Genomic DNA, 19,154 nt, shown 5'->3' with positions numbered 1-19,154 from the left:
TTGATAGGTGTCAGAAACATCCAGGAAGCTCATTTCAAAGCACAGCTGTCTGTGCCACAGCCTGGGGTTTTCCTAAGTCTGGGATATGCCCCAGCATTTGTGTGTTGTGTGTTAATTGCTGACCCTTTGCAACCCTATGGTCTGTAGCCCGCCAGGCTCCTCTGTCCATGGAATTCGCCCAGGCAAGAATACTGGAGTGGGTTGCCATTGCCTTCTCCAATGCCCCAGCATACACTTTTTCAAAACTTTTTGAGGTGTATCAGATGACCAGTCAGAGTGTGAGGCAGAGAACTGAGCTTTTATCTCACCCAGGATTGCACAAGGAAAGGTGATGTAGAACGAGGAGACCCAACATTGGAACCCAGTCAGCCTGGAGACTTGTAGGCCAACAAGTGTCAGAACCAGGAGTGCCTCAGAGCCTTTAGAAAGGCAGGGACAGTCTTCGTTCCAAGGAAACATACCAGCATCTCCTGGATGAAGCTCTTCTGACTTGAGCCAGGTCAACCTAACAGGCAAGAAGAGAAAGTAAGCCCACCCCCTTCATCCATACTGGATCTTTCTCTCCTTTACTGCTTTCCTCCTTCTCCTCTTCATTGCTGTCTCCTTTCCTTATCCATATTCAAAATTCCCTTCCTCCATCAAAACCCTACTTGCCCTCCAAGGCCCAGCTAATTTGCAAGTTTTCCCCTGACATCTTTGATTTCTTCTCTCAGGAAGGACTCTCTGTGCCTTTCAGCACTTTGTACCTCTGTGGTTTTTACTTAGCCATCATATATAAGGTATATTTCTGCCTTGGAGATCGATCCTCTGTTCATCCTTCTCCCTCCCAGTACCTAACACAGAACCTGACTCATTGGCGGTGACTAGTATTTGTTAGTTCCATTGCATTGTTCTTACTAAACTGTTACTACTTCTGGGCCTGTGTGTGCTTAGCTGCTTCAGTCATGTTGGATTCTTTGCCATCTATGAACTGTAGACAACTAAGATCCTCTGTCCATGGGATTCTCTAGGCAAGAATATTGGAGTTGGTTGCCATGCCCTTCTCCAGGGGATCTTCCCAACCCAGGGATCAATTCTGTGTCTTCTGTGTTTCCTGCATTGCAGACAGATTCTTTACTGCTGAGTGACCAGGGAAGGCCACTTCTGAGCATACTCAAAAGTAATTAATGAATGTATCAGTTCAAACTTAGAACACATATCCCCACCAACAACTTCTATACCTCGATAATTTAGAACAATTTTTTTTTTAAAAAGAAAAACAAAACACATTTAACTCAAAATACTTGAAGAGAGAATAATTGCTAGTTTCAGTGATGAACCTATATTGGCCACTGGTAAGCTAACTTGGTATTCTTTAACAAGTGTTAAAGAACCCATCTGCCAATGCAGAAGATGTATGAGACGTGGGTTTGATCCTTGGGTGGGGAGGATCCCCTGGAGGAGGGCATGGCAACCCACTCCAGTATTCTTGCCTGGAGAATCCCCATGGACAGAGGGGCCTGGCGGGCTATAGTCTATGGGGTTGCAAAGAGTCGGACATGACTGAAGCAACTTAGCATGCATGCGTGCAAGCTAACTTGAGTCACAAATGTGAAATGTTAGACTTATCTGTGGATGATTTATTGTGCCACACAGCCCACCCTGTGACTGCTAAGTCCTGGCTCCTTTTCAGATAGTCGTGCATGCTACTCTACCTATGCCCTCAGGCTGACCTTGGCCCAGCCTCTTCCAAGTCAAGAAGAGAAACCTGTTCTTGATGGTCTCCTTCCCTACCCCACTCCTTCTTGACTTCTGTAACCCAACCTGACTCCCGTGTCCTGCCCTAACCTGCCTTACCTTGAGCTTGCCGAGGCTGCCCTGGCCAGGAAATGGGTTGACAGAGCACTTGGCAGGGGTGCAGCCCGGAGGTGCTTGCTCCAGGTGAGTGTGCACGCTGGGTTGGAAAGGCTGAAGGTCCGGCCTGGTGTGAGGAGAAAGCCCTCCCTCCTCCCCTTTGTCCCTCCCTCCTCCTGTTGTTTTCTAGTCACCAAGTCGTGTCTGACTCTTTGTGACCCCATGGACTGTAGCACGCCAGGCTTCCCTGTCCCTCCTCCTACTGCCCTCAGAGTCAGGTTTGAATTCCTGCACCTGGTTGGCTTACTCTTTTTCTTTTTTCTTTTTTAAAAATTAGAGTATGATTGCTTTACAATTTTGTGTTAGTTTCTGCCACACAACAATGGGAATCAGCTCTATTTGACTCACTCTTGTACAGTTTTTCCAGCCCAGTTTTTCAGGCCGGGGCCGGGAACACTCATGGTCAACTATAGCTAGGGTTCATTTTCCATTTGAGCAAGACAAATCTGATGTACGTATCTATGGAGCTAATTCCTTCCACCCAGAAAAGCACTTACAGGGAACAGAGTCACGATCTTATCTGCACCTCCGTAAGCAGTGATGGACCCACATGTCTCCATGTCCATCATCTCACACTTGATGAGAGGGCTTGGCTTTCAGCATGGCCCTGAAGCTGGGGGATAGGCATACAAGATGTAATTGGGATTGGGAGAGCCACAAAGCTGTCTGTTGGAGAAACAGTGAAGGACTGAGAGAGGAAAAAAATATCAGCAAGGCCAGCACAGCTGTCCTCAGAGCCTTGGAGGGTCTTCTCGAGGAAGGAGGACTGAACTTTCCCTATGAGATCCTAATGGGTAGAACCAGGCTGAGTCATAAATTGAATTCCTGAATCATCTTCCTTGTCTATGCTCTGGCCATGTTGAATGGCCTCTGGTTCTACATGCATGCAGTTCCCTTTGCTGCAATATTCTCCCTGGATAACCTTGACTCCTCCTTTGGGAAACAACTTAAACTTCCCCAGAGCAAGGGATCTTCCTTAAATGCTCCAGATCAAGTTTCTTTAAATGACATTATTTGGGGTAGGATATTTGTTGTTGTTGTAGAGGTTGTTTCACAGTATCCCTGTCCTCTATCCACTGAATGTTGGTAGTCGTGACAATAAAAAATGTCTCCAAATATTTTGGAGATGCCAATTGTCCCTTGGAGGTTCAAATCATCCTCCCCTCCCTCAACACAGTTCAGAACCAACCCTCAAGGTCAATGTGCCCAGAGTGCCCTGTAGTCTCATAACACCCATCACACTGCTTGTACTTCCAGAGTTCTCCATGCTTGTTTGACATCTGTCTCCTTCCCACGCAGCTCCCTGATGGCAGGGATGGATTCTGATGTTCTTTGCTGGTCCTAATATTTCAGTTGTTAAAAAATCAGTGAAGGGATATATGATTTAAACAAGAACTTTGCAGCTCTCCTAGCTGTCCACGGACAGCATAGTTTTCCCCCAAATTTATTTAATTTCTTATCACTGGGTGAGTCCAAACAAGGCAAACGGCCACTTGTTGAGGATGTCATAGAGGAGATGTCAGCCCTGAATGTGTGATCTTGAAGTTTCCTTCCAGTTACAACCTTGTGTGGAATGTGGGCTTTGGGTCAACCACCCTCTGGGTAACTAAGTCACAAGGAGGAGGCCAAACACCCCCTTGGGAGTCAGGTGCTGAGAGTTCCCAGGAAGGGTGCTGCAGCTTGGGGGGGTGACCTTTAAATGGGTCAAGAGTCACATGAATATGCAATGCCTTTGCCTTCCCTTCTCCTCTCCCCAGAGGTCACCTGACCCATATCCTCAGGGGAAGGATCATGCTTGAGAGGTTAAGAAAATGTCCTTTCCCCGCTAAGTCCCACTCTTCACGGTGAGCAGAGGTGGGAAGCCTCTTGTGTAAGGGCCAGCATGCTTCCCTGGATGGTGCATGAGTTGCCTGGGGCAGTGTTCTTCAGACTTTGAAGGTTAGAGTGTGTGTGATTTATTGCTTTATTTTTATTTCCCTAAAACCCCCTTACCAATTGGGCAAAGAACAGTAAGTGGAGACAAATAATCACCCTCTGGGCTTACACTTGACTCTAAGGGCTGTGGGAGAATCGGCTTTGGCTCCGGTTGACCATCTGCCCATGTGCCTGGCACTGAGCTGGGCTCTTTCACATCGACGATCTCCTTTTATCTTCAGAACCCACTGAAGGAGGGGCAATTATTCGGTTGGCCAAAAAATTTCTCCAGATTTTCCCATAAGCCGTTAACAGAAAAACCCAACTGAACTTTTTGGCTGACCCAATACATATGTTTTCCAAAGAAGCCACTGAAGGAGTCAACGCCTAGTCCAACATCACAGAGCTAGTTAGGAGCCTGGGCTTGGGGCAGATCCCGTTCACTCCTTTTCAAAAGGTCTGTGTGAGTTGGCACTGTCATGATGAAAACTATCCTTGAACTCAAATCTCCACTGCTTTTGTGACTGCTGCTTAAGATCTTGCTGTGTTCGACTTGATTATGCTTTTGCAAATCTCTCTTTATGTATCTGCAACTGAGCTGCCTTTAATCATACTTCTGATTTAATGTGGTAAATGGTGCACACATATTTATTGCTCTTTACAAATAAAAGCAGAGGAATAAAGAAATATAAACCTACAAGGACAAAGAAAAAGGCAGTGAGGATCTCAACCACACATTGGAAGATGGAAACTAGATGGATGAGTGGGGTTTGGGGATGGCAGAGGAAGACATGAGACCACCTAGATCCTTTGTACCTTCCAGCTCAGCTCTGTGACACCTCCTTTCTGATCTCAGCAGACTACCTGAGTGCCCTATGCTCCGTCGAGTTCAGAATTCAGACATGGCAGGTACAGGCAGAGCCTGGCAAGAGACACAGGAGGAATCAGGGGCTTAAATTCAAGTTTGCACAGAGTGGGATTCTCCCAATCCCATTCTCCTGATGGGCTCGTGGATTTCTAGAAACCAGGCTCCTGCCCACAACCCCAGGAAAGAGATTGGAAAATTCTTCTCAAGGGAAACCGACCTAAGAGAGAAGACCTACATATTTGGATTGGGGGTATTTTCTAGTGGAAGATCAGATCCAGATCCACACCATCCTATAGAGTGGCCTGTGGTGGGTAAGTGCTACCCAGGCACATAGACCGTCCATTTGGTGGTAAAGCACCTCACTGAGAAAGCCTTAAGCTGTGGTATTGCTGAAACTGGATCTCTCCTCATTATCAAACAGGAAACATGATTGCTATTGAGACGGCATTGCAAACTTAATATATGATTTGATGACCTTCTAATTGCAAAACCCTTAGTTCTCATTCCTTTAAAAATTTTGGCCTCCTCCTTTATAAAGCTGACCCTCTTCTGTCCCCAGACCCTACTGTACTCTCCACCCAGTCTTCCAAGTGTGGGGTTGGTTTATCTGATTTTATTCTGACGTAGATTAAAATGTGGGTCTGCTTCATGGAGGCTGGCAAAGTTAATTCCCATCATATGTTGTTTGACTCTAGTTTAGCTCTTTTATTGCTTATTTTTACTGTGTTGGAGTTTTTTTGAGTTTCTTATGTTTTATGCCATTTTTCTCCACTTTATTCTTTGAATGCTCTGAACCTGATCCTGGTTTTCTGGAAGTAAATAACAAGTGCTTTAAAGCCTTTTGTACTCTTGCCAGATGCCATTACCTAGAAATATGTTGGCATCTCATATAAACGTATGTTTAGATTTCTATAACTAAATGTATCCTTATGTATGACTTATTATTACAGTGAATTCATCTATAAATATATAACTTTATTTACAGGCAAGATCTGTTATAAGCTTCTACATTTCTTTTCCATTGATACATGTGCCAACGAAGAATGTGTTACTTTTCCTTAGGAATAAAATCACATTATTTGTAAGAACTTAGAGCTTAAATGAGTATAAGCAGTATTTACTTTGTTGAGTAGATACTTTCAACATTTATCATTTGAAAGTCCCATGTTCAAGGATGGTGTTTTGAGACATTTCAAGGTGACCTGTAGCTCTAGAGCTGAAACAAATGGGAAAATGTGGTAAAACAGCTGCTATCTGTGGATGTTTTGCAAAGGAGAGCCATGGGGTAGAGTGGAAATGGCAGGAGGTTGGAAGCCAGAGACCTAGTGGGGTTCCAACTCTGTGTGTTGACTGTATGACCTTGGAGGAGCCACATCACCTGGCTGTGGGACCTAGCTGAAATGGGAATCATGTCCATCACCTCACTGTTTATTATGCATTGAGTTAATATGTGTGAAAGCATAACTGTAAATCATTAGGATTTAAATTGCTGTATATCCAAGCCTGTTTTTTTCACCCCGTTTCTCACAGTGCCCTGGTCAGAGTACTAAGTCAATCAACATTTGTTGGATAACAAATTAATGAATAAATTTGTGAGTCTGGATTTTCAAAATGTTTTTGCACCTCTCTGAGTCGTTTATGGACATCTATAAAGTTGAGAATTTATACGTTGTTACTGGATAATCAAACCTCTTGGTTCAGGGGTAAAAGATAACTGTTCAGGTTTTCAAGCCTTTCTTGAATAGGGGACAGTAACTGGCAGGGCTGATGATGAGAAATTATCTTCATCCTGCTTGAATATAAGATCACAGATTGGGAGAAGCTTGGAGATAATCACTTTCTTCTCAAATATGAAGAAAGTGAAGCCCAGAGGCTTTTTGAAGTCAGTGACTTCATATAACTTTTTCCTTCTATTGCTCTAGGGCTATTGTAGATAGATGTACAACAAATACATTTTAAAATGTATTTTTCAAGGACTGCACTAAGCACTGAGGAAATAAACATCAACAAGATAATCCCCACCCCACCCCTGCTCCATCTCATCCCATCTCCTGCCCTTGAGAAACTCAGTCTAGGCAAATATGGAAACCAGTAGGCATGCTATTAGTCATACTAATGCTGCAGTGGGATTACAGAAGCAGAGGGAACTGCCAAGGGAAGCTTTGAAAGGAGATGGTATTTATCCCATGTCTTAGCTTGGGTTCCTTAGAAGGAGTATCTGAGGTGAGTGGGCAAGTGATTTATTAAGGAAGTACTCCTGGAAAAAGGTCTATATGATCAAAGCTATAGTTTTTCTAGTAGATATGTATGGATGTGAGAGTTGGACCATAAGGAAGGCTGAGTGCCAAAAAATTGATGCTTTCAAACTGTGGTTCTGGAGAAGACTCTTGAGATTCCCTTAGACTGCAAGGAGATCAAACCAGTCAATCCTAAAGGAAATCAACCCTGAATATTCATTGGAAGGACCATTTCTGAAGTTGAAGCTCCCACCTGATGTAAAGAGCTGACTCATTGGAAAAGACCCTGATTCTGGGAAAGATTGAAGACAAAAGGAGAAGTGGGTGGCAGAGGATGAGATGGTTAGATAATATCACTGACTCAATGGACATGAATCTGAGCAGACTCCGGGAGAGAGTGGATGACAAAGGAGCCTGGCAACTACAGTCCATGGGGTCTCAAAGAGTCAGACATGATTTAGCCACTGAACAACAACCATCAGAGAAGGAAAGAAAGCACTATTAAGGTTAAGTCTAGTATCAGTTATGTTGAAAATTAGAATTTGGGTGGTTATTGCAAAAAGTTTTTGAAATTGAAAAAAGGTTATATGGCTTTGTCACTTTCTGTTGGAGCTGCCATGGAGACTCCCTCATGGTTACACCCAGGCCCCCCTCTCAGGTCACACCAATTCCCGGCACTCTCCTTCCTCTCTCATAGAATGTTCTAATATATACACACACCCATACACACGTTCTAATATATACACACACCCATACACACACAGTACGTCCAATTCTGGCTGAAGCATGGGAGGCCATTTCTTATCTGGAGAGGAGAGAAAGGAGCAAACTTACAAAATTGTAGAAGTCCTTTCAAGGTTCTCTTAGTCACTGTTCTAGAGTCTCCGGCTTCCTCCTGAGATGTAATTGGAAACACAGTCGGCCTCTGTCTTCTGTTCACTGATCCTCTCCTTCGTGCATCCTCTGCTTAGCCAAAGGATATGTGGTCCCTTCCTCCTGGAGGAGAGAGAAGTTTCAGGCAAATCAACATATGCCTTTACAGAAACCAACACAATATTCTAAAGTAATTATCCTCCAATTAAAAATAAGTTTAAATTTAAAAAAGTATGTGACCTCCATTTTATTGGGCTTATTCCTAAGGCAGGGATTTTCTTATACTTTCTTTCCTCATTCTTTTTTTGACCTGTGGCTATTTCTCTTTTGTAAGCAGCAAACAAGAGGGTATATGTGCTTCCTTTAGAAAGATGGGAAGAGACAGAAAAACTGTGTAGAGTTGTTGCTTTTTCCATGGTAAACCAAAGAGTAAGAAAACTTTGGGGTAGAGAGGGAAAAAGCAAAAGAGTGAATGGATGGGTCAACCCCCAAATCCTGCAAGGGAACCATCCTTGAGTTACCTCTAGGGTCTAAAAGTGGTTCCAGGTAAGCATGCATCAGCAGGAGGTTTCCTTCAGGGTTTCTCGGCGACATTAGCTTCTTTCCATCGTTTTGAACCTCCCCTGAGGAAACTTCTACACCTAGTTCCTTTTCTTGACATAGAAACACAAAGAAAAATAAACAGTGAGGCAGATGATGGTTACTTTTTGCTCTGGCTCTCCTCTCCTGAGATCTGAAGTGTTCCTGAAATGGAGCTGGAAGAGGCACATGTTAATTTACATACCTCACTCACTTGCCAGTCTAGGATGTCATTAAACTAGAGAATAAATTAGAGCTTTCTAGAAGGGTGGCATGTGCTTATGTGGACATAAACACAGTCTCTCCTAAGGTATATTTTTCTGGTGATCACTAGCATTTCCAGTTCTCCTCTTTTTGAAGGTTATAAACATGGACTGTTGCTTCATAACTCCCCGTGTAGGCAAGTTCCCTTCTTCTGACACCAAGTCGTCCCTTGTCTTCTATTGAAATGAAGGTACTGCATGATCAGTACAGCTAAGATCACTGAGTCACCACATGGGGCTACCCCCTGGAGAGTTAGTCATTCCCTCAGCAGGTGGTGCGAATGAGATTTTAAATCTCACTCACATTTTAATGCTTCATTGTACTTCTACTCAGTCGCTAAGGTTTTGGCACAATTTCTTACTGCAGCATGCCAAGCCCATTTTGACTGACACAGAGATTTAGTCTTATGTGTGCGTCCAAACTACCTTAAGTGCTTTACAGCTCATCCCAAAGTTTCTGATCATGTAAATCAGAGGTGGAGCCTGGGAACCTGCATTTTAATGTATATTAAATCACCCATAGACATTCTTCTTCAATATCTCCGAGAATCGGCTGCTTTCTGAGGCCTACACATGGAGAAACACTTGAAGGCCAGTTGAAGAGCTTAATTTAGATTGCTTGCTTTTGAAATTATATCTTTCTCTCATTTTGAGGGCTTCTGTTACTTTCTTAGCCACCAGAAGAACAGAAGAGTAGGAGGTGAGTTTACCAACAAAGAAGTGCTCATGCTAGCCAAGATCAGAGACACAGGAGGGATGTCTACCTCATAAGCTTGTGCTGGGGTTCAGGGAGATCATTCAATGGGATACATAAGTCATTTAGTCCCTTGTATGAAACAAGAAGGCTTCCCAGGTGGTACAGTGGTGAAGAATCCACCTGCTAATGCAGGAGACATGGGTTTGATCCCTGGGTTGGGAAGATCCCCTGGAGGAGGAAATGACAATCCACTTCAGTTTTCTTGCCTGGGAAACTTCAAGGCCAGAGGAGCCTGGTCATCTACAGTCCATGGAGTTGCAAAGAGTCAGATGACTGAGCATGCATGTACACTGGAACAAGGAAGGTGGTCAATAAATATAGTTTCTTTTAAAAAGGAGAAAGAAAAGCTGTGTTTCAGGAATGGTTTCATTTCAGTATAAACAATCACATATCACCTTCACAGTCCCAGGCCCAGTTAGAGACAGGGAACTACACTTGTCTCGGCTCTCAGAGTGGAGCCTGGTGGCAGGCTGAGCTGTGTGAGTGCAGAAATAGCCACAGCGCAACGCTCTGCCTGATAAGGGCTGCGAGAATTGTCAACCCAAAGTACTGAGGGAGTTCCAGAAAGGGAGAGATTTCAATTTTCTTTGACTATTGACTTGCTACTGCATAGTAACTGTAATATCTTCTAAGAATGACAGTCAGGCATTCCTCACCAGGGCTAATGAATCACTCCATTTAGCTGTGACAACAGCAAGGCAAAGAAATATCTTCAAGGGCCCAGACGTTATTTTTCCAGCCTTGTCCCGGGGATATAATGTGCTTAGAAGTTATGACAAATTAGCTGCTTGCGGCAAATCTACATGGAACCCTTTTATAAAATATGGAAGTTGGGGCCCAAGTTAATGGGTTATTATTGGCAAGGGAAATGAAGTTGGATAAGGAGGGTGGGTCCTGGCTTGGAAGGACTTTGAAGAGCAGCAGAAGAATTTAAACTTGACTTAGGAAGCCCAGGGATGAAAAACTGTGTTAAAGGCAGGGACCTAAACTCCATTTAGTCACAGTCTTTGCTGCACGTCAGTGTCCCAAAAATCAGTTTATATTTGAAGTCTGATGGCACAGTCACCAGACCATTGTACAGGGTAATGGAAAGGAAGTAAAAGAGAAGTAATTAGAAAAAAAGCAAAAGGAAACTATAGATGTGAGGAGAATGCAATTCTATGCTATTTTTTAACTGTGCTGAAAATTTTTTCCTTACCATTATTGTTTTCCTAGGATCGAGAATCTCTTAATTTCACACTGCACATTTGTGCTTCCAGGTGCCTGAGCTACATTCAGAAAGGCCGGCCTCTGGGTTCTTCGTGTACTTTGCTGGGAAGGAGGGTGATTCTGCTGAAGTGAGGGTGCTCAAGAATCCAAGCCTTGTGTTGGCAGAAATGTATGTCCATATGTTCAGATAGGGCTTCCCTTGTGGCTCAGCTGGTAAAGAATCCACCTGCAATGTGGGAGACCTGGCTTTGATCTTTGGGTTGGGAAGATCCCCTGGAGAAGGGAAATGCTACCCACTCCAGTATTTTGGCCTGGATAATTCCATGAACTGTATTGTCCATGGGATTGCAAAGAGTTGGACACGACTGAGTGACTTTCACTTTTCATGTTCAGATAGGCTGTTTGGTAAAAAGAACATAGCCAGCTTCAAGTGACCTCACATCTTAGGTGCTATGTGGTCAGATGCCTGGGCATGGGGACCTCAGGAGAGCAAGCAGCTTGGCAGAGGGGAGTAGAACTGGGTGGGGGTGGGGGGGCGGATCTTCCAGATGCAAGGTGGCCAAAGGCCTCATTGCAGTTCTGGGGTCTTCACTCTAACCGCCCCCATAAATGGGCCTCCGAGGACTCCCCAGGGTGCTGCCTCTCACCTTTCTATCTCATAACTCCTTGACCCTGTGACTCTGCAGACTCAGTGTTCCTGCCTCCTCATGACTTGACATCCTCGTGGCCCACAGTGGCCCCTGCTCCTGCCTGATAATATGGCTTTTCAGCTTTATTTTTTATTGCAACTTACTTGCTTGTATCTGTTTTATTTTTTTCAACTTCAGCTCCCAGAAGAGGAAATCTGAGTCTACCAGCTCATCCTTATTTTGTACCACATCATTTTAACTTAAAAAAAAAAAAAAGCTTTGTTGAAGTATAACTGATATACAAAGAATTACACATAATTATTGTGGACAATTTGATGAGTTTGGACATAGGCAAATACCCAAGATACAATCACTGCCATCAAAGTGTGGGTTACTGGTGAGTCAGTGGACTGGCACACTGGGTTATGTGCCCTGAACCCCAGCTGTGGTCCCTGTGGGAGAGGAGAGGGGCCTTTGCCCATGTGGTCAGCAGGGGCTGCAGCAGGGCGGGCACTGTGAGGGGCTCTTTTCACCAGGTTATCTCGGCTGGGTGGGAGTGTGGGGTCTAGGAGGGTCCGGGCAGTAGGGTGGTGAAATGGAGAAGCCCTGGCATCCTCCTGCCCACCCTGGAGTAGTTACAGCATATGCCTGTGCCAGGGCTCAAAATGATCTCCATGTCCTAGGTCAGGACACAACAGTGTAAACGAACGTGTCACTGAAAATGTTAAAGCAAAAGAGAAGTCAAGGTTTGCTCTTATGGGGCTCCCTCTGTTGCTCCATTTTTAAAAAAACTTTTTATTTTATATTGGAGTATAACCAATTAACAATGTCATGAAAGTTTCAGGTGGACAGTAAAGAGGCTCAGCTATACATATACATTTATCCATTCTCCCCCAAACTCCCTCTCACCCAGGTTGCCACATAACCTTGAGCAGAGTTCCCTGTGCTATACAGTACAGTACTTGTTGGTTATACATGTTAAATATATATTGTTCTACTTCTGAGGTGCAAATGCTGTAGGTGGCAGTGGCTGACTCTTCTGTTGATGAGGGAAGGGGTTTAAAGCAGGTCGTGTTTGCTTAGCAGCAAAGCCAAAACCCAGCTCTGGCTGATTTAGTTCAGTAAAAGATATAATCAGACAGTAGTAGGAAGCTCTGAGATTCTCCTGGAGGGTTTGGAAGCTGTGTCACCAGGTGTAACCTACTTGGTCACTGAAGATACCTCTCTTACTATTACAGGACACCTGGGCTCAGCTTGCTCCGTCCGGGACTCTGCTGCTAAATGTGCCACCACCCTTGCTTCTAAAAGCAGGAAGAGCTACCACTAGCCTTTTCCAGAATGAGCTCTGCGAAGCCCAGGCTTTTTTCAGTTTAAAATTTGAAGCTTTCTAATGATGGGTCCTCGGTTATATACCCAGGCCCTAGTTGCAAGGAAGGCTAGCAATAGAACTTTCAGTAGTGGTCTCTGCTTACTAAGGGAGAGGATTCCCCAAGCATGAAAGTGGGGTTCAGATACTAAGCAGTAAAGCACATGACAAGGGTTCCCTTCGGAGGCTTTGTCCATTCTTAGCACAGGGGAACAATGTGAGGAAAACAGTGTGTTATGAACTGCATGTTTGTGTCCAACCCCAAATTCATATATTGAAACTCTAATTCCCAATATGATGGTGTTTGGAGCTCTGTGACGTAATTAGGCCATAAGGGTGGAGCCCTCATAATGGGATTAGTGCCAGTTTGCTGTTCTCTCTGCTCTCCATGTGAGGATACAACCAGAAGACTGCCATCTGCAAGCCAGCAAGAGAGCTCTCACCAAAAACTGATTCTGCCACACCATGGTCTTGGACATCCCAGCCTTTGTATGAGAATGTCTGTTGTTTAAGCCACCCCATCTGTGGCATCTTATTATAATAGCCTGAACTAACAAAGATATGGTGTTTAGGGAAGTTGCTTTCACAGTTTGACAATAGATTGTATGAGAGAGACTTAAACCATAGGGACTCCCTGTGGAGTAGTGTAGGAATGCAGTGCTGGCCTCACATACTTAGAGCAGTAGTTTTGATGATTACCTTATCATCATGATTGCCTTACCACCCCTAGAGAACTCTAGTCTAATATAGATAATAATTTCTAATCCAATATAGATTCTAATTTCTAATCCCCTCCATATGGCGGTGGAGAACATGTTGAGATAGGAAGACCAAGAAGCATATGAACTGATGTGCAGACAGACAGATGCATCCAGAGTGCAGGAGTTGGTACTTTGTAGTTGTGGAAGAGTGCATCAGGGTTGAGCTTGAAACTGCAAGCTGAGTTCAAAATTGCATGCTACTACTCAATTTTCTGCTAGTTATGGAAACTGAGATAGGTTAATTCACCCCCAGCATCCAACTTGTTGCCTATAAAAGGGGGGAAATGATAAGCCTGTAATATACACTGAGAACTAGAAGTGTTAATGTATAAGCAGAGTGCTGCTAAAGAGTTGCCACTAAACGCCAGAAATTAAAAGTGATGTTCTGACGTGAGGTCGTGAGGGCCAGGCTATTTGGTAGGCATGGAAGTGAGGGAGGGAGAGTGAATTCGAAGGAGATGTGAAAGGCAGGACGACAGGATATTGTGACAGACAGGGTAAAAGGGACAGGGGAGAATGAAGGGTCAAAGAAGACTCCATAAATTATTGATAAATCATCTTTCTCATTTGCCTCTTGGCATTGGGTTATTTTGGTTCGAGCTGACATTTCTTTTCAGATAAAATAACAGAAAGAGAACAATTGAGAATTTGATCTGATACAGTAATTTTCCAAAAAGTAAAAGAATGGCTGAGAGTACACACATAGGAAAACTGGGGAAAGGTGCGGTTTCCACATCCCCCAACCCCCTCCTCCTTCCTTATAAAAAGAGGACAATTGAAAACATAGGGGACAATTTTACACCTGACTTTACTGGTCAGATAGTCTGATCCTTAATCAGATCTCCTCGCCTTAAATCCATTTTAGAAGGAGATAGGATATAAATTGCAAATAAATAAATAATCAGGTCAACTCATCTACCTTACGGATTGATTCTTTCCTCAGCAAATGGAGGTCAGAGCTATACAAGGAGAATGATGAGAACTGGCCCGAACTCCCAACATTTTATCTCAGCAGCCAGTCCCTGGACTGGAAGTCCTTAATGTGTCATTCCCGGAGGGGGCCTCTGAAATCCTACACATTCTAGCATATTGTCACCAGGAAGAGAAGTGGTTGTTAAGTTCACATGCAATGACAGTAGTAGATATAATTTTCCATTAGCCTCTAGTCTCACCTAACAGAAAGGTAACTAGGGAGTGAAAGATAGGATTTTTAGATAATCTTAAGAAGGCTCAACTTGTTTCCTGCCTTGCTTCCAAGCAGAGTCTGGAAACCAGAGGTATCAGCATCCCTCGGGAGCTTGGTAGAAATGCAGAATCTCAGGCCTCCCTAACTCAGGCCTACTAAATCAGAATCTGTGTTTTAATAATTTGGGTGATCATTACATTTTGAGAAGTGCTGGCTGAAGGCAGGAGAGGGAGAAAGAGAGATAGAGAGATCAGTTTTACAGGTGGGAGAAAGCTGAGGCACAGAGAAGGTGGAAGATAAAGGCCCAGTGTATAATTTTACTTAAAGCTGGCTTTCGAGTGGTGTGTAGGAACTGACTCATGACAAATCCCTGGCAAGGAGAGGCAGCACTAACAGTCTTCACCAAATTCTCTGAAGCCCACGAGCATCACGTCAACTCAGCTCCAGGTGCAGAGCTGCCTGTCGACGACATGTTTATTGAGCTCAGCGCGTGCAGAGCACTCACCCTCTTCCTTTAAATTGGAAACAGATTGCAGCGCTGTAGGCAGTGTCATTGAGAAGGTGGCAACTGTCTTGTTCCAAAGTCACCCAGAGTGAAAGTGAACTCTAACAACCCCGGGCCACTCTGGTTGGACAGAGTAATTTTCTAAATAAGGCTTCTTCTTCAGTTTTTTTTTTAATTCCCTAAATTAGTGGTTCTCAAAGCATGATGCCTAGACAAGTAGACTCAGTATCAGGTAACCTGTTAGAAATGTAAAATCCTCAGGTCTCACCCTAGACCTACTGAATAGGAAATTCTGGGTGTGGGCCCAGTGATCAGGCACAAGTCCCCAGGAGTTTCTGATGCCTGCTAAAGTTTGAGACTCAATGCCGTATGTCATTAAAAAAAATTAGAAATGAAACATCCTTTGCCCAGATTTATAGGTGATGGAAATAGAGATTTTCTTCTTGGATGGCCATTATATTTCTGTACTACCACCAATGAAGGAAAATGTCAAGTTCTCTATATTCTAAAGAACACTTTTGCAAGTAGTGTTTCTGTCCTACCAGAGACACATACACACACACACTTCTTTGTGAAGCAGATAGAGCATGTGTCCAACCTCCATTCTCCATCTTGATAGACAAGGAAACTGTCCCCAAGCAATCAGATGTTTGCTGTCCAGGAACCAGGCTGGTCTGAGTTTTGTATTTTCAAGAAACATCTGATGCAGAAACTCTGTAAAGTCTTGAGGAAGAGACATGTCCCCATCAATGAGGCTATTTTATCTCATGCAATCTGAAGTCCTATGGTCTTTCTGGAGGCCTGTTGGACTGACTGAAGTTGTGGGAAATCTTGGACTAGTTTATTTATTTATTTTAATAAATTTTTTGTTTTAATATCTTCATTGAATTTATTACAATATTGCTTCTGATTTATGTTTTGGTTTTTTTGGCCATGTGGCACGTGGGATCTTAGCAACAGGACCAGGGATTAAACCTGCACTCCTGCATTGGAAGGCAAAGTCTCAATCTCTGGACCACCCAAGGACATCCCTGGGCTAGTTTTTGCTTTATTTGTAAAGTTCCTTTTTAATATGGCTCAGTGGAGCTAGTGCATCTCCAATTTGTTCCAAAGAAGGGGCTCAGGAACCTGACTCTGCCTTCTTATTTGCCTTTGATTGAAATTTGGAAGGCTCCACAAGTCCCTGGGGGTTGGGGTTAGGGGCTGGTAGCTCTCCTCTAAGAGAAAGACTACCAGCCCATTGAGGTCATGGGTATGCCTTAGCTCCTGCCATGTTCGTCACCGTGTCCTGCCAATTTAATGCCCCGCCCCCATTTCTAGACCCTGAGAGTGTGCTGTGATAAGTGCATATGTGACTGGGAGTCAAGAGGAGGCTCGACCGGGAAGGCGGGGCCACCCTCCTCCGACCACAGAGCCTTGCGGCTTCTGGCTCTAGGTTACACGTGAGAGGCAGACGGAGAAGCTGCCCCGTGGTGGATGATGAAACACTAACTAGGATGCGGAGATAAGAGCTCTGGTTTCAGATCTTATGATTCACTGGCCACATAAATTTGGGCAAATCATGTAAGCTCTTGGACTTCATTCTCTGCATCTATTAAATAGAAGTATTTAATGCTATTAAACAGAAGTGTTAATATCTGCTCTGTATGTTTTCCCGAGGTGTTGCAAGACTTGCATGAGGTCTGCCTCTGAAAGTAACCTGTAACCGGGGAATCACTGCGGAGAGGTCCGGGCTGGGCAGTCCGCAGGATCCCTCCAGCTGTGTGGTCTCCACTGCTTGTCCCCTTGGGGAAACCTCTATTGCTCTTCTCCCACGTGGGAACACACAGAATGTCTTTCAAGGGGACCACATATGCTTCTTGCAACAGTGCAGTGATTCTTTAGCAACACTTGTGTAGGCCTGGACTCAGGGCCACCCAGAGGAACTGCAAGAGGGTCCCTCACCCCTCTGCACCCACGAGGCTCTACTGCCTGTGCCCTCTTCCGCCCAAAGCATAGAATCCGACCCCATGAAGACAGTCTCTGTTCCGCTGCCACGAAGCTGAATAGAGTCCATTCTCCTCCTTCTGCACCTTTTATCTCAGAGGATTGCCGAGCACACAGTACACTTCACAGCTCGGTCCTCTGCTGTTGGACAATAGAGGGTCTTTCACTGACCGGCCCTGCTGAAATGCCACCACCTCCGCCGTGCAGCTGGCAGACAGCTGTCCTGAGCTGTGCAGAAAACATCTCTCAATTCTGGGTCCTCTGGAATGTCGTACACTGATGAGCATTCAGGAGGACAGCACGGAGCCTACAAGTCATAGAGGAAGTCTGGATTTTTGTCAAACGCACGTGGCAAACCCAAACGAGTCTCCAAACCAATCCTAAGAAAACTGGACTGACTCTTAAAATGGTGTTGATTTGTTTGGCAATGAAGATCCAAACTTTGACCCTGTCCATTTTTGTCCTATTCAACGTAGTCTCTTTACTATAAACAATTAGGCCTCTTAGAATAGGAATTGTATAAATAAAATTTGAGAGTGGTAGAATAAACTTTACTTGGTCTTGCCCCCAAATAACTATGGCTGTATTAGTGTGAATGTGTCCTACGTACATGCTAAGTTGCTTCAGTCTTGTTCAACTCTTTGCAACCCCATGGACTGTAGCCCACCAGTCTACTCTGTCCATGGGATTCCCCAGGCAAGAATACGGGAGTAGCTTGCCATGCCCTCCTCCAGGAGAGTTTCCCCACCCAGGGATTGAATTCATGTCTGCCATGTCTCCTGCATTGGCAGGTGGGTTCTTTACCACTAGTTCCACCTGGGAAGCAGTATGTTTTAGCCTAACTTAGGTTAATGAAGGGTTTGTTATGTGACAGAGCTGGGCTAGGAGCTGGTAGGCTAACATGAATTGGACATTTTCTGGCCTTGGAGTCAAGTACATTCAGATGTTCACATTCTCTACATAAAAGGAAGGGGCTTGGGGTAATTTCTGACTCCTGACTCTCTTTCCTTCACAACAGATGGTCTCTCTTAGCAGAGCACACAACTAGAACAGCTCTAATAGTCAAAGGCCATCTCAGCTTGTCCTCAGATTCCTTCTTACTACTGAAAGGAAATCCAGAACAAATTCATGGAGGTTTTCAGTAATTATTTGCATAAATGACCTTATAGTCACAATACCAGAAATTACTAGTGATATTTGAGTTTCTTTCAAGAGCTAACTACATTTGAGCACAACATTCATTAAGTTCTCTTCGAAAGGATGATTTAAATTTTTGTTCAGTGTGGTTCACTATTTATTGTTTTAACTGTCCAAGTAAATGCCCCATAATGGAGGAAGCTTGAATTGTGATTATTTCACTGATCTATGCATGTGGGTCTAAGATAATGCTTAGAGGTCCTCACCCTTTCATTTCAGCGGCTTTTTGTGGATCTTAGCTATTTTTGAAGTCAACCTGACCATTTTGCAGAATCCTTCATGAAGGAATGAGGGGCTTAAGATCTATCCAAAGACCTCACTCTGTATTTTCAGAGAGTCACATAAAACCCATCAACAATTTGTTAAATACCAATGTGCACCAGAGCTGTGCGGGGAACTTGTCAGAAACATAGGGATAAGTATATGAGTCATATAAGCAAAAGTCCTTGGGGAGATGTGGGCAGTAAGATGAGATAATCATGAGAAACAATTTGAGAATATTCTAGGAGGTAGGTGATTAAGTACTAAATTTTCTACTACAGACTTGAGGGGTCAAAGGGATTCAGAGTAATTGAAAAATATGGATGTATTGCTGTTCACAAAAGTCTTTGTGAAAGAAGAGAGAAAACCTGGTTTTTGAAGGGTTATACTTGGTAGTTGAAGTTCAGCCAGGGGAGAGATTAATTTAGACAAAGCCAGGCAGAGCAGAGTGATGTTCTGATACAATTTTATGTTGATGAACTAAGGTGAAAATCTTTTTAGCTTTTAGACGTCCAGTTGATCATTGAGATGGTCCTTTGATGGCCACATATCAATGTGGCCACTTATTCCCTTGGTAGATGGTAAACCCGCTCCTTCAGTTTCAACTTTTCCTCAGTTGCCTTCTCTTCCTCCAAGGTCAGTCTTTCCCAGAGATTCAGCTCCTCCAGAG

At 44.0% G+C, this 19,154-nt stretch overlaps 1 long non-coding RNA gene across 1 annotated transcript; it reads right to left on the bottom strand.

The window, feature by feature from the left end:
* Window positions 1–290: 290 nt before the first annotated feature.
* On the bottom strand, window positions 291–8,496 carry LOC122704866. Its single transcript, XR_006343962.1, has 3 exons — window positions 8,307–8,496; window positions 7,747–7,908; window positions 291–505 (listed from the first exon to the last, which is right to left on the bottom strand). It is a non-coding gene; the product is annotated as an uncharacterized LOC122704866 (long non-coding RNA).
* Window positions 8,497–19,154: the final 10,658 nt, after the last annotated feature.

Source organism: Cervus elaphus, chromosome 12 (genome assembly GCF_910594005.1).
Source record: "Cervus elaphus chromosome 12, mCerEla1.1, whole genome shotgun sequence".
In the NCBI taxonomy this organism is placed as follows: Eukaryota; Metazoa; Chordata; class Mammalia; order Artiodactyla; family Cervidae; genus Cervus; species Cervus elaphus.
Note: the sequence above shows the minus strand (reverse complement) of the source record. Positions and strands in the feature narration are given on the sequence as shown.